Source organism: Octopus bimaculoides, chromosome 11 (assembly GCF_046866305.1).
Source record: "Octopus bimaculoides isolate indiv1 chromosome 11, ASM4686630v1, whole genome shotgun sequence".
Classification (NCBI taxonomy): domain Eukaryota; kingdom Metazoa; phylum Mollusca; class Cephalopoda; order Octopoda; family Octopodidae; genus Octopus; species Octopus bimaculoides.
Window position 1 is genome coordinate 82,020,453 of NC_142938.1, and position 17,868 is coordinate 82,038,320.

At 35.5% G+C, this 17,868-nt stretch overlaps 1 protein-coding gene across 7 annotated transcripts in view; it reads right to left on the minus strand.

Moving 5' to 3' along the window:
* Window positions 1–17,868, minus strand: part of LOC106869985 (metabotropic glutamate receptor) — a 386,369-nt gene that overhangs the window by 223,543 nt on the left and 144,958 nt on the right. The window lies entirely within an intron of this gene.

Here is a 17,868-nt window from a genome sequence, read left to right on the forward strand (position 1 = left end):
AAAGTTGTGGTGAAAGAGTACAGCAGGGCTCGCCACCATCCCCCTGCCGGAGCCTATGGAGCTTTAGGTGTTTTCACTCAATAAACACTCACAACGCCCGGTCTGGGAATCGAAACCACGATCCTATGACCGCGAGTCTGCTACCCTAACCACTGGGCCATTTCACCTCCACACAAGAGCGTACGGCTGTCTCTAAAAGAAGACATCTGGTCATAACAGCAAATCTAGACGTTAAAATCAACTACGCGATTATTAAAGAGTTAAATGAGGTTGGCCCATTCAAGGAAGAGTGCTTGATCGAATGTGCGGCACAGAAAACGAGGTCATGAAAAAGAATTCCGGAAAGTGTCAATAAGGAGTTGGTATTTCGCACTAAAAATAAAACTGACCGCAGCCAATAATGTTTTGAAGCTATTACAACCCTATCAATCCTACAGTGAATGGAGTAACGAGGAAGGGAGGCTGCAATCCATGAAACAAAGGAAACAGCAAGTCCTATTCACATGTCAAAACCTGAATTCTTTCTGGTAAAATAAACATTTACTGGAAAGCAATGTATTTGCCGAAAGAAATCATAAAAGGATACAGCAATCGTTTATAGGATTGCAACGATCAATAATGAACAAAAAAAAAATACAAATGACGGGAATTATGAAATGAAGGATCTGGGCACGACATGAATAATTATCAGAAAATGTTTTACAGTGTTCCTCACAAATGTTTCTGAAATCTTCAGCTATGTCTGAAACTGTAATAGTAACCGGACACATTAAATCTGTAAGCAAATAGCTATATATTCTGCAGAGAAATACAAAACTTTTGCGTTAGACAAGCAATATTCGTGAGAGATACCATTTCTCCAATCTATTTTTCTGTTCAGTGCACACAATGTTAACCAGCAGTATAATAAAAAAGGAAACATGATTGGATTCGAATCCAAACCCCGTGGGGATAAAGAAACATCATTTATCTATCAGGAGGACCTCAATTTCTGAGCTGTAGTTGATAAAGAGATATAAACACTGCTGCCACATAAGTTTTTGACATGCATTTCATAGGAGCATCGAGTTAGAAAAACGCTTCAGTATAACCCTGAAAATGATAAAATTGATTAACTATATTGATATCATGTTAAATACACTTCCATTTAAGCGGATTAGATCGATCATATGCCACATACCGGTGAGTTGCCACTTCAGAGATATTCAGTGAAAATAACGTTTTAGCTTCACATATCAGCAAAGTCTTCGATCGTATCTGGCTTACTGATCCTGCATTAAATTTCCCAACAACGGACTGATAGTTTTCTATGTCTTTGCACCATTGTGACATGTGTTGATAAATTTCTTTCTGATACATTCTCAATCATTTCAGGTGCCCCTCATATACAACACCGGCCTATTTGCCGCCACATCCAAAAAGGCCCAGTATTATGCACACAACACTTCACTTCATTTGTCTCTTACCTTCCGTAACGGTGATTTATCATCCGCAGGCATACTAAGAAACCACACGACAACACCGGCACTTTGAGAATACATTGCGAATATCTTTCAGTCGAGACATACTTGCCTGGTTCTTTTAACAGCAATAAAGTACTTCAAACACTAGACATAGCATAAAACACCCACCACACAACATTCAAGTTAAACATGCGAAGCAATCAGCCAAGGCCTTCAAGGTCGTTTTCCAAGTGCTGCAACTCACTAACATTAAGGTAAAAACACATCCTTAGAATCCTATCTCCAGAACTGTCTCCGGGTCAGAATATATTTCAGACAAAAACAGAAGATAACACATTAAAAAGGTCAAATGATGCCCACAACGGAGTTCTGGTCTCATGCACAAGACAGTGCTGCTACTATGGACACCGATATTTGGGACCATATCCAGAGAAGTGCAACGCGATTAACGAACATTATGTTACATTGGCACTAAATAGCAATACTATAACCAACACGTATGAATATTATAAAATAATTCTATAACCGACAGAGACGAACATAATAAACATGGCTTGAATGAGTTATTAAGAAGGAGAAAGCAAACCAAAATTTAGGGAAATATTAAGCTGAACATAATCAATGACTGAAAATACATAGCTCCAGACTATACACGGCTTCACTACAAGAATTAATATATGAAGATTAGAAATATGTCGCAAAACACATTGAATGGAGATAAATTAGCTAAGAACATTAATATTATGGTAGATAAAGTAATGGAGATAATGGAATTAAACAAAAGACAGACATAGAAATAACTTGGCATCAAATAAATAAACAGACTGCAAAACATAAATGCGAGAAGATTTAGGAAGGAATATTATGGGCGTATTAGGATAATACTTGGTGAATACCTAACTCAGAGTTAATGCAAAGGAAGTAAGGTAATGGGTGTAATTACTGTATTTGTGTGAGTAATAATGTATTGTTATAATAATATAAACTGAATGTTAAACAAATTAAGGAGACTAACCAGAAAAACAACACAAATAATGATAGCATTGAAAATACACAACCCAACATTTCTGACATAGAAGCATATTTGACAAGAAAGTAGTACACTAGGGTCTTGTACAATTATGAACCTATTATTAAACAAACACAAAGAGATTCCCAAAAATTACTGCAATGAATCAAAGAAAATTCAAAATAATAGCTACAAAATACGAACAAAACAAATTAATTGTTTTGCCTTCAATTCAAATAAATCAAAATATTTAATTGTTGTGAGGAGAAAGGAAGGACAAGAAAACAAAACGTATAAATACGACAAAGAAAAAGTGAAAAGGATGCAACAGAAAACCATGGGAAATCTATGGCTGTACAAGTCCCAGTAATGTCCAAGATCATAAGAAAATAAAGTGAGTGAGCATAGTCAAATAAATTACTTAAAACTTTCTGAAAAACACAGAGCTCAAAGCTGAGACTGACGTTTATATATTGCGGCGCCAGATCAAAACCAACCTACCTGAAACTTTTGAAATCCTTTAAGGAAGAAGGATACGTTATGTGGAGGTTAGGAAGAAAACGTTTACTCCATTTTTTTTCTTTTTTTGGTTTGCAGTTTTTGCCAAGAGTGGATACTTCCATAAGCATGACAGATTGGGACCACACATATATTATGTATGGCACATACACACTATGTACATATATATTATGCTGTTGCGGGTAAACACGAAATAGAAGTTGTGGCGGTAAAAAGTCTATATAAATAAAACCAAAGAAAAGATCTCTGAGAATGAATAAGTGACAATATTTTGCGATATTCCGATAAAATCAAAACCCGTCGACGAGGTGTGCGCATAAGGCACAGCCAGAAATGTTTTTGTGCCCTCATTGAAACAATGTAAAGTCACAACATATAATAAAACATCCTTAGAATAATTACAGAGGGAATTAATCTGAATATAAAAATTTGTGAAAGAGATACACAAAATGCGGAGACTCAAAACTGATCCTGATAACAGATGATTTGAGAATTATTGAAAGGAAACATGACGATAATATATAAAAAGACTGACATCCAACAAAATGTTGTGAGGAAGGTGTAGATGTGGTTGATGGTAAGGTTGCTTCCCAACTACATGATTCCATGTTCAATTCCACTGTTTGGAACTTTGGGCAAGTGTCTCGTACTAGAGGCTCGCTTTGTTCAAAGGTTTGTGAGTGCATTTGATTGATAGAGACTGAAAGAAATTCGCCACACACACACACACACACACACACACACACACACGTGTTTGTGTGCGTGCACGTGTGTGTGTGTTTGTCTCCCGGCACCAATTCAAAACCGGTGTTTGTGTGTTTAACTTAGCGATTTGGTGAAAGAGGTCGATAGATAAAGAGATAATAAGCACTGCTGTCGAATCGTTCGATAGAATTGTGTTCTTCAAGGCGATGCTCCAGCATGGCTGCAGAGTAACGACTGAAACAAGTAAAAGGTAAAATGTGGTGATCATATTACTTGAAGGTGTAAAATGTTTAATTTGGAAAGTATTTTGAAATCAATGGAAACCACAATTTCTGAATTGCATGCTCTATATAGCCGAAGGCGGCAGTCCAGGTTTAATCTACGCAAATTCTTTTTGGCCCTTCCTTTTCGTGCAGTTGTTTTAATTAATCATAAGTTGACTTTTCGAAGGAGTGGACAGGTGCATCTCGTATGATTTTATTTGCTATTGCGCTTTCAACTCCAGCTGCTGTCAATTATACTTTCCATCGTTTAATAAAATGACGAACCACACAACTTCTAGGGTCGATGGAATACCCCTGTTTGCTTGTCTTGAGCATTTTGAACATAAAACGTCCATGTCGGTGCTAGGTCGGTTAGACATATTGTTTTCGTTATGATTAATATTTGTTGATTTAAGAAAATCTTATTTCAAATATCGTATCTGTACGAAGAAAATTTCCAAGGAATTTTATACACACACACATATATACATACTTACATATACATACCTATATATATATATATATATATGTGTGTGTGTGTGTGTGTATACACATATATATGTATGTATTGTCGTTTCAGTAACCTTATTTATAATCTCTCTCTCTCTCATACATGTGTGTGTGTGTGTGTGTGTGTGTGTGTGTGTGTGTGTGTGTGTGTGTGTGTGTGTGTGTGTGTGTGTGTGTGTGTGTGTGTGTGTATATATATAATGCTCGATTCTATATATACACACACATGACACTCCACACGCATACAATATATAATTTTTAGATATTACCGTTTAAAAAGAAGTTAATACAGTCTACCGTTTGCAGTATGACATAAAATATTCATATAGTATGATCAAAATTTGATTTCTCTAATCGATTATTGCTGACTAGATTTGATACAATATATACACTTCGACATGCACAAATATGTTTTGAGTGAATGTATCACTAATTGAATTTGAATGAAATGGAACACATGTCGTAAAGGTCAAACCATAATGAAGTGTGATACATGCTTTAATATAGGCAATGCTTATGCGAATTCAATAGTCTAGACATAATACCAGATATCAATGTATATATTTATGAAAAAGAAGTCATAGCAGACAAATAAAATATGTGCTTTGCATACATTATCAGATTAGCTATTCATAGCATACAGAATATGTTTTGGGAAAATATGTTTAATACAAACGAATACTATATTCACAATTGTATTGATGTGTGACATTTCAGGGCAGGTTCTTACAGCCATGGTTAAATATTGGGCGAGGGGATTGAACGTTGATATACAGAGCTGGATCACATCGGCCCGGAGCAGAAAATTATTGAGTGATCTGTAAGATACAACTTACGATTTCCTATTTCGATCGTCATTGTCAACAGCAGGCTTTAATGTATGACGAGTAAGTAGCATCAATGTATGAGTAGAAGAACGGACATGCCTCAGAATATCCATCAGTATGTAATACATAGTTCATATAGAGATCTAAGCACATTCACACACACAGGTATGTGTTGTGGTGGGGAGCACATGAATTATGACGTTCAATATCTCTTTTAAATACATATTTAGCACAAATGGATTCGAGTCAATGAAACAAATGTGAACTTAAACCCTATGATAGTAGTCCACATTGGCAGTACGTAGGAGAGAATGCAATATTCTTGTGAACTTATCAGGGATTATATACTCTGCAACTGTGAGTGTGCCACCTAATGTCATGGCAATATCTCCGGATATTGTTAGCGGTAATTGGCTTAAAGTTCCTTAACGAGGCATATCTTTAGGGAATTGAATAAAATAGATTGATATTTATATTAATTCATCACATAGCCGTATTCGACACGGAAATAGCATGACAAACTGTTTGTCTAACGACGTGATAACTGGAGTGGATGTAATGCGAAAACCCATACATTACATGATGCGAATATCCTGTCTACTTACAAAGTGGAGCATATAATGAAAGATCGCTAACTAACTAAAGTACCATCGTGTCTCAACTGACCTACGGGAGCTCAAATATTCTAAATGACACTTTGAATTTTCTTTTGAACTCTCTTCACTTTGATACTCTACATCTGAAGCCTCACGAAAATTATTGGAAGACGTGCAAAAGATGAAATTTCAGAAAACTGGAAAATCCTATTCAAACCTTTGAATGTCGTATTAATAGCAGACAAACACAGTGTGTAATTTGGTTCTAATTATGCTGCCTGTACACGCGTTGTGGCGTGTATGATCGGGATGTATTTAATAATGATTTCTGGTTGATTAAAGATTGACCTAGAACTACACATTAAAAGAACTAATATCATATATTCCTTACAGTTTCTGAGAAGTCGACTAATTGGCACCGTTCCTACAGCATCAGGTCAAATGCTTTCTTGCATTTTTTCCGTCATCTTATGATTCTGAGAGCAAATTACGCTGAGACCATGAACCGAGCATCAATCTAGAGAAATGGATTGCTGGAATGGTTGGGCGGGATGTCTAGCGGCACAATTCTTGGCAGTTTGCGAATCTCATTGTGACATACTTGTCTGGTTTATGTAAACAGTTTTCTGTCACCACGCGGCCTTTGCTAAATTGTAAGCATACGAGTCATATATATTCAGTTTGAGGAAACGCTCCTCCTCCTATTTCAAAATCCATATAAAATGCCATAAGCATCAACCTCCCGCTTGTCCAGGCAATAAAATATACATCCCGATCATTCGATGGGTAAAACAAATAGTATAAAATTTTAGAAACAAAAGGGATAAAATATAACGTAGTAACTAGTATCAATAATTTCATACAAATAAGAGTTAAAAAGCTAAGAAAATAATTTGATTAAATTCCGAGATTGTAAAAAGTGCATCATTTCAGAATATTAGATTAAATGAATACAGAATAAAAGAATTATATTAAAGGAGAATAAGAATATTGATTTAGTTTAAATTAGGGAGGATATACAAATTTATAAAAGAGAGGGAATATGAGGTTGACTATTACTTTGCAATCCACGGTCTCAATGCTGTGATGATTAAGTACTGTAAGAACCAGATAAATGTTAAAAGTAAAATTCATAATAAAAATAAATATTGATGACGATTTTAATGATAATGGTGATTACGTGAAAAAAATATGACCAACATCAACAATAATAATGAATAACAAACATTCCATTATTATTATTAGATTTCAATAAAGTGACATTGAAAAGAGAAAAAAAAAAATTATCGGAAAATAGTATTCCTAGTCGAACAAATGGAGTTCCAATATTGGTTGTCGATTGTTAAAGCTTTCATATGTTCTCTGTATTCAAACACAAAGTCGCGATCTACATGCAATCCATACACATACAAACCTCAGCCATACACACATGCCACGTATACGACAAAAGATTTAACTGAAAAATTAATACGTTTGTTAAACACATATATTTGTGCAGTGGAAATTTAAACGATACCAGAATGTTGTGTATAGACAATGAAATGACTATTCTATGGAAATATTTTCGTAGCTCCGTCTTCAATGATAATATTATTGATTGAATATACTGTATTTGCTCTTGGTGATTGCTCTTCAAATCAATAACGTAATATGTGGATATGCACTCTGGTGAAATATGGGCTAAAGTATACAATCTGATATAATATATATATATATATATATATATATATATATATATATCTTATAGGTAACAGACGCACAATCATATACGCGAATAGAAGTATCTCTCTCTCTCTCTCTCTCTCTCTCTCTCTCTCTCTCTCTCTCTCTCTCTCTCTCTCTGTGCGCTCGCGTGTGAAATAGATCAAAGAATGCAGAAACGTCTTTCATGTACAAATATCCATTAAAACGGGATTGCTGCTACGTGTTTGCTTTCGGTGGTAAAAACAACACCTAAATATTCAAATCAAATCTTTGCTTCCTCTTTTTATCACGGGCCAGTTTTGCCATACTTTATCTTCATCTTAACTTTTAAATTGCGGATTTCCGTGTCTTTTAATTCCACCGAATATTTAGTGCATACATACATACGCTATGCACATGCACGCACACATACACCAAAATACAAGCGCACACACACACACACACACACACACATATATATATATATATATATATAGAGAGAGAGAGAGAGAGATAGATAGATATATGTATACACACACACATTATATATATATATATATATATATATATATATATATATATACACAATTCGGAAATTCTGCTTCTGTTCGTCACTTCCATAATCTTCTGTTTTGCTAATTTGTGTCGTTTTTCTCCCTACTGTTGTTTGTTTACTTTTTATATTTTATGTATTTCCCCTCCCCCATTTATAGGACCAGCAATATTGGTTGAATAGTGAGGACAAAGACATTTTCACCAAACCGGAGTCATAGACTGAAATAATGAAACTAATTGAGGAGTTAAATAGACCACATAAATGGAACACAATAGGCCAGAACAATTATTGGATTTTTACTTGCGGCCTCAGAGAAAAGCCTCCCCACTAGAAATACCCACAAACATATAATGAAGAAAAATACAATACGTAACTGTAGAATATATAGTGATGGGGAAGAAACAATAAATTATATTTTTTCCTGCTGGTCCGTCCTGGCTAAGACGAAACATATCCACTGACATGACAGATCGGGACCTATATATACTAGAATCTATGCCAACACTATGTAATGACAACAAGAAAAGGATGATATAGGCATATCCCAGAAAGGGTCTCAGAAAGTAACAAAGCTACCATAGTCTGAGATTTGTCAACACACATAGAGAAAAAAATTAAGGCTAATAGATCGGATCTAGTTGTCAGAGATCCTCGAGGAAAACAATACCGTCTAATCGACGAATGAATCCCAACAGATGACAATGAATCTGTAATAGAAACGGAGGGACTCTCAGAATACAAAGATGTGGAAACAGAGATAACCTGAATGCGGAGCCTAAAAGCAGAAACAATCCCTGTAATAATAGTTGCATTAGATAAATACATAACCATCCGGACTTACGGATATATATAAGATTCAGCAAATAACATTACTAGGCACCATTCAGATCTTACGTAAACCACTTTCAATACGATGAAAAAAAAAACAAAAAAACAACCCAAAAAACCACAACACCTATCCAAGGTACACCGAGCTGCGCTAACGTGCAGTGAAAGCTTCTGATAAGAATAAGACTACTGAATAATGATGATGATAATAATAATAAAAAATAATGATAAACCGTGTGTGTGTGTGGGGCGGGTAAATATGCAAGTATGTATGCATGTATAATGTAAAGACAATGAACATTAAACATGACAAATAGGAAGGATAAATATGAAATAGTTCCACGTTTTATGTATGCATGTACACACACACACACACACACACACACACACACACACACACACATTCAATTGTATTTTCTCGTTCAAACATCCAGTAAGAACTTTTTCGAACTTTAATTTTACGATCAGCTTTTTCCGTTACGTTTCAGACAGTTCAAGTTTCCTTCAATAAAATGTAGAACGAACAAATCAATTTCGTTGTTTCAATAATTTTTCGTTGCTATTATTTTAATGTATCGGAATCAAGCTCATAGTTATAATTAGCCATAGCCACATGCGTCAATACTTGTTAGAAGAAATTAACTCAAGTGGCTCGACCAAGAAATAGAACACCGAGAGCTAATAAAACTAATCTAAATCTTAGGAAATCTTTTACAGCATTAATTTAGCTAATATTCATATATTATTCACATTGCAATGCATTGTCTGAAAAGTTTGAACGATTGGAAGTACAATTGGAAGAAATGCTATTTTTAGGTTTTCTCTGATGCTGTGATGGTTTGCACATCATTTTCACAATTCCTTTCCGCATCCTCTCCCTCACTTTGTCACTCTCCCTTTTCTCTCCCTCTTCTTCTCTTCCTCGCTCTTTCTCTCTGAGTCTTCAACCTCATCTCTACCACAATCTCTGTTCTCTTTCAGATCTCTAACTCCGTAATTTCTCAACCAACTCACACTAAAGTCGGTTGTCTCTGAGTTTCTTTTGGCACTCTTATTCTATCAATTGTCACCTAATCGCTGCACTAAACGCTGCCCCCAATCGTTCCTACTGTAAACTAACATAGTAAATATTTACCTCCAGCACACGTTGGCCTAAACATACCCAAGCTTGACATCAAACACATGATAGTTTCCAAAATAAGAGTGTCTGTAAAGGTTGATGGCACATTTACCTCATTCTCCCTTGGCATAATTTATATGATTAAAAATACGATTTTGGATCCATAGACACCTCTATATTTTGCATCGTTATGCCACTTTCTCACAGTAATTCAGGTATTTTAATGGCATTTTCTAATATGCTGTCAATAAATTGCAACTTGAAATAATGAAACTTAAGGAATTGGCTGTGTTGTTAGAGCGACGGATCAAATGCATTATAATTGTTGTTTCGTCTATCTCTGCATACTCACTTCGAATCTTGACGAGGTCATTTTTGCCTTTCTTCTTTCGTCGATTCTCCTCCCTCCACCTTTCCCAGCTGTGTCTTTTCTTCTCTCTATGAGTCTCTCCACCTCCAAATCAGTTTCTTTGCGTCTCAGAAACTCTTTTTAAGAAAACTATTATTTACAGAATCTTTTTCTCCGGAAGAAAAAAAAACGAAAGTGAAGTAAGTGACTGGAAAAATCCTTATCATAGATATGTTACTGGTACCGTGGAAATAAAAGAATGTCAAGGATAGCTTAGAGGAGAATAAAAGAAAGAAATATGAAATAAACCTTGACGAGATCTGATATCGGAATAAAGTAACAGTTACATCAAGAATGGATGAAATACGTACGAATTGGTTGAAGTAACAGCTACGATAGAAAGGCGGCGAAGCTGGCAGAGTGGTTAGCACGCCGGGCGAAGTGCTTGGCGTTATTTCGTCTGTCGTTACGTTCTGAGTTCAAATCCCGCCGAGGTCGACTTTACCTTACATCCACTTGGGGTCGATAAATTAAGTACCAGTTACGCACTAGGGTCGATGTAATCGACTTAATCCCTTTGTCTCTCCTTGTTTGTACCCTCTGTTCGGCCCCTTGTGGGTAATAAAGAAATAAGTAACAGCTACGAGAGTTTTAGCTAAAATCTATAGGAAATACGTCGTCATTCTGGAAAGCACTTTTTTTAAAGCAATACATAGATGTTTTCGATGGAACGAAGATAATTTATAATTTAATCGGCATTCTGTAACGTAACAGTAAACGTTTCCATTAAATATGTATTTTTAAAATTATTTTCCCCTTTTGCCTTATTTTATAGATAAAAAAATGTAAAAGGGTCTATCATCAACATCGGTCATTATTACAAATATACATGTCAACTAATATGAAATGAGTGCTAATTACTTTTTACGTAGATTTGGTGGTAATTGTAACGTGTTGAACTATCGATGACGATGAAACAAAAGATAATTCTATCGCACATCTATACAGAAATTATTTCCTTTCGACATGATTAGTGACATATGATCGCTTTCTTTCTTTCTCTCTTTCTATCACTAATATATGGTATTACAATATATTTTCGTTCCAAGCGCAGCTGTATGTTTACTTACTTACTGAACTGCAACGATGAAAGTCATTTCAAATAGCTTAAAGATGTGTCACAGCTATTCTATTTTGAGTGCTCGATTCTCCTCAGCAGAAACAGCTGTGAGATAATGAACGTGATTTCATAACTCCAGTTCTTTTGTCATCCATTTGTTATATATGTATATAGGTTTGGCCAAAAGTCATCTGACTGTAAATCAAGACCATTTAATTTCAAGATTTATTTATGTTTATGATATGAACTGAATAAATTTAATAAAAGCATCTAAATATGAAACTTCATGAAAATAGTTCAAACTGAAGTCTTTCTTGAGCGACACATTTTTCCATTCGAGTCAATACAGAAATACCGATAGTATTTATGGAATTTTGATTTACTGTCTGGTGACTTTTGGCCAACGCTAGATATTAATATTTGTGTGTGTGTGTGTGTGTGTGTGTGTGTGTGTGTGTGTGTGTGTGAGAGAGAGAGAGAGTTATTATACACGTATAACTTGCCCATCAACTATACATACATGTATATACTAAGACGGAAAATAGAGGAAACATGATGGATAATGTACCCGGGTGACAAATATAAACACCGCAAAATATTCTCTTTATTAGACAATTACATTTTTACTGCACAAATATGGTTCTTTCATAGAAATTTCGAAAGCATGATAACGAAACATATTGGATAATGGAAGCGGATTAAGTAAATGTATCTACGAAACAAATTTTACACAATTAATTGCTAGTTTAATCCTATTAGATGCCTTTCGATCCAATTAATAAATGTTCTCCATATTCTAAATCGGCTACAGTTGAATTTTATAACAGTAACAATGATTGAAACAACATTTCTCACAACGAAAAAAAATGGAAAAATAAGTTAATTTGTTTTTTTTATTCAGCAGAAGTAATTGGCAGCTTAAATGTTGGAAAAAAAACCACATTTTGACGAAAGCGAATTAGTTTCATGTGATAATAAATAATCGTTTGTAAATGTTATACACATCCCTTACAAATGAGATGGTTTGGAATTTTGTCACAAGGCCAGCAATCCTGCAGGATGGCGTAAGTTGAGTACATCGACCCCAGTGCTCAACTGCTATTTATTTTATCGATTCCAAAAGGATCAGACAAAAATCGACCACAACAGAATTTGGAATCAGAAGGTAAAATCAGACAAAAGCATGTTAAACATTTGGCGCCGAGTACTGACGATTTTGCCAGCTCACAGCGTTCTTTATATATTAAATGAAGCGCATTCTAACAAGGACTCATATGGGATCGATTTGAAATATACGGGAAAATGATTTGGATTATCATTCTACCTACCTATCTATGTATGTCTGTCTCTCCTGTCTCTCCCTCCCTCTCTCTTATATATATATATAACTTACTGTTATTAAAAGCCATGGTGCGTTGCATTCCGTTACTTGATAAATTTATTATATATATATATATATATATATATATATATATATATATATTATTCTCTCTCTCTCGATCTCTGTCTACCTTTCTATATATACTTATAAATTGAGGATGCAATCTTTAAAAGGATTACATCAGTGGCTAGATTTAAAAAAAGGAAACACCATATCGATAGAATTAATTTTTAAGTAAATAATTACAAAAATATAATCATAATTAAGGGCGCTGGAGTGCCAATGCTTATACGCTACAAGTAGATGTCAAATATCTACAAGCCACTCTTGGCTAAGAATATTTGCGAAACTTCAGATAACCCTATATCTTAAGATTTCAGCAAATGCAGGTATATTTTGATATCTGTACGCAGAACTTTATCGGTACGTACATGTATTTTTCGCCTATATATTGTCGGTGCACCTCTAGTGAAGAGTATAAAGTAATTTTTTTTTAATTACGGAACACGAAATCTTAAGATATGGAGTTATCTATCTATCTATCCGTCTATCTCTATCTATGTATCTATCTATCTATCTATCTATCTATCTATGGTCTGCACTTGATACATTGGATTTCATGATAAGTAATAAAACTGATACGATGACATTGCACTTTCAGCATCATTTTATGTCTATGTTTATACACACACACACACGAACACACACACACACACACACACACACACACACACACACACACACACACACACACACACACACAATGGAGAGTCTTATAGCCTTTGGCAATTCCAATTATTTGTTTAAACAAGGAGCTAAGTAGAAATATCTGTTTCGATCAGCAATATCGGCAAAAAATGATGGATGAGAGTGATATGTACTTAACTGTCATGCGCATTTTCTGATTCAGCTTAGAGATTTTTTTCAAAATCGAACGGATTTTGCTGGCCTCCTATACCTCATTTCCCAAGATTTTTAACAGTCATTTAAACAATCTTTAAGATCAATTCTACCAATGAATAGATGAATAAATATCTAATTTGTACAAAAGTTTGGAGCAAATACATCATTTGTTTGATATTATTATCCGTTTGAGAGACTATAGCACACATCAGTAATTAGCATTTTGGTTGAATTTTATATTTCTAGTTTTAAACTGAGCTTAGCCGTGACGGAAGAGATACAAACAGATCGAAACACTGCAGGGTCTCAGTGAATAGTGGTTTGAGTACACAACGTCAGAAAGGCGAGTTTAGTCTCCAAAGACAAAATACAACAGTGATTAGCATATTCGCATTCAAATCTGCTGGAAGGAATTAAGGACAATATATATGTATTACTTGATGAGAATTTATCATAATTTATTCTTTGTTTGATCAAACCTTTGTAATTACAATCATTTATTGTGTAAAATAGATATTTAAGCCCTTTCCTAGACGCTTGCAGGATAATCTAGAAGTAACGTCATGACGAATGGGATGACAATAACTTAATGAAATTTTGAAATGAATTGCTGAGCGCTTGCGTTATAGCTTCAAGAGAAAAAGTGCCACAGTTGACATTTACAGTCGCTTCTCGCGGGAATTAATACATCCTTTTCTCTTTTCTTTAATTTGTGCGTTGAATCTATTTCCTATTCTTAGATTAGAAAAATCCTTAAGTACTACCATATTTATGTACATCTCCCTCTCTCTCTATTCATCCAGCTTTATGTGTATATATATATATATATATATATATACACACACACACACACACACACACACACACACACACATACAAACATACACACACACGATACCATGGACTTTTTCGTCGAAGACGACGTGTGAGCGTTCAGCTTGTGCACCGAATGATCTTCACAAATGATTTGTTTATAGAGACCAAATGTCCGTGCCGCACATTAGCTCATTCGCTCCATCAAATCGACGTCGTCTGAACAGGCACACTGTGTGCCACGCGTCAGGTGGCGAACTGATCGCAGGGCTACGTGACATGAAGTGTTTTTCCCAAGAACACAATGCATCACCCGGTCCAGAAATCAAAATCCCGTTCTATCAATCGTGAGCGCAACACCTTTCCCCTAAGCCCTGCCCCTACCCCTATTGGCCTTAAACCATGTAATGGCCTCGCTGGTGTTGCGCCATAGGGCGAGGCTGACCCCATTTGATACAGTGGATTTCTACCCATTTATATCAAGGGACTTCCTGTTAAATGTACTGGACTTCACTACGGCCCATGCTGAAATCAACGAAGGGGACACACGCATTACCATACACACCAGAAGCACTCTAATCTTCCGTAAGGGATTTGCCTGGGCCAAACGCACTGACCCAGAGGGCTCCTTCAACATGTCAATGGGTGCTTTTGACAGTGCGGACGTATGTGATCTAGTCGGTCTTTTCATTCTAGATGTACTAAAAAGGAAATTCCCTAAAGCTAGATTTGGTCTTAACCTCTAGTATAAAATATAGGATATTATGCTATGTGGTATAATGTATTACAATACAGTTCCTACTCTACCAGTCATATTATGTATATTTGTAGTGTTTTTTTTTATAGCAAGTCTCCCTTCAGTAAATCGTATAACCCTTAGGAGCTATACAATCATACATACAATAGTACCTGTAATATTACAACTTAGAAAACCTCTTCGGGTTGAATAGCTTAAACGGGCCTCATTACTTCCATATCTATTCAACTCCCTGTATAGAAACATTTCTTTCCTCAGGGTTTCTTTCTCTTAGTAAAATCCAGAAAGGCACCACATGGTGAAATTTCAGTTGGTCGTTGAGTATGGAATGGATGAATAAGAATAAAAATATGACAAAATAAAACCAGCTGTACAAAAATATAAGAATATAATCATTTGTATACAAAGATTAAATAAGAGATTAAAAGGGTTGAATCTGGATTATTTCCTACAGCTCTTTAAAGCTTTTCTGAAACGGCCGTAGGATTGGACTGATCCTTTCAATCACCTCCTTTCATCTATTCTAACTATATTTTCCACTTTCATGTTACTCCTTATAGTTTTTTTTAATATTTATCTTCTTATATTTCGATATTTTTTATTATCTACGTTTTAATATAAATATCTGGTTATTTGAATGAAATAATATCTCATGTCATACATCTGAATTATGAATTTACTTGTCTGAATATCTGAAAGTTTTATCTTGTACCAAATTTGATTAATCTCTAGCTCATATACGGGTGAAAAAACAGTTGTACTATATACTGGAGCTTTATCGCCATTAACAATTCTCGTCTTCTATATATATATATATATATATATATATCCATATATATATATATATATATATATCCATATATATATATATATATATATATATATCCATATATATATATATATATATATATATATATATATATATATATATATATATATATATATATATATATACATATATATATATATATACATATATACATATATATATATATACATATATACATATATATATATATATATACATATATACATATATATATATATACATATATACATATATATATATATATATATACATATATATATATATATATTTATTTATTTATTAATGTGTTTCAGCCAAGTGGCTGCGGTCATGCTGGTGCACCACCGTGATTTTCACGTTCCTCGCATGGCTCTTCTCCCCCATCTGACATGGTCCAATCAAGAGTTTTGATGGCACATCTGGTGTATAAGAGAATTTGACATAGCTGCACTAAACTGCGTCTCATTACGAGCCATTGGTTCGTCTGGTACCGTGGAGAGGAAAGTGTCAAGTTTTGTCTTGAAGACCTCCGTATCCATGTCTTGCATGTCTCCCAAATGTTTTGGCAGGGCATTGAAGAGCTGAGGTCCTCTGAAACCGAGGCTGCTGCAGTATCTCGTTCTTATGTGAGATGCAGTGGACGGTACCTTTGGCACCATGCAGTGGCGACCCGTGAGGGCGTTCCTGTAGTACTTGATGCCAAAGTTTGGCACCAGTCCTTCCAGTATTTTCCATATGTATATTATTACATATCTCTCCCGCCTGCGCTTCAGGAAGTAGAGACCTAGTGCCTACAGTCGCTCCCTGTAGTTCATCTGTTGGACTGTGGCGATCTTTTTTGTATAGTGCCGCTGAATTGCCTCGAGTTCTGCTGTCCGCTTAACACTGTGTGGTGACCACAACTGAGAGCAATAGTCTAGGCGGCTCAGAACAAATGTCTTCCACAGAGTCAACATGGCTTTTTGATCCCTTGTACGGAATGTCCTCAGTATCCACCCTGCCAGTTGTCTGCACTTTGCTGTCAACTTGACAATGTGCATGTGAAATGATGCATCACTACACATGTTGATGCCCAGATCTCTTACTGTTTGTGGTTCTGGGATTGCAGTACCTCCAGGCCCTGTGTATGCCCGTTGGGAGGTGCTTGTGGTCTTATAGCGCAGTACTTGAAATTTTTTTGCATTGAACTGCATATTATTTTGCTCTGCCCACTCATATATTGCATTTAGGTCATTCTGCAGGCTTACAATATCATCAGGATTCTTTATTGCCTGAGATATCTTTGTGTCATCAGCATAGCTAGTGACAGTGGCTCTCCGAGTGACCGTGGGCATGTCCAGAAGGGCCACTATGAACAGTAGTGGCCCAAGAACAGTTCCTTGTGGAACACCGCTCAATATTTGTGTTTCCCTAGATAGTTCTCCATTGGCTGCAACTGTCTGACTTCTACCATTCAGGAAGTCATGCAGCCACTCTCCTAATTTACCAGCTATGCCAAGGTTTCGCAGCTTGTGACACATCAAGCCATGATCAACTTTGTCAAAGGCTTTTGCAAAGTCGAGATATATCACATCAACATTTGAATGGTCAAGTAGCTGCTTCAGGACCCCATAATGCTGCAAGAGCTGCGTGAGGCAGCTTCTACCTGGACGGAAACC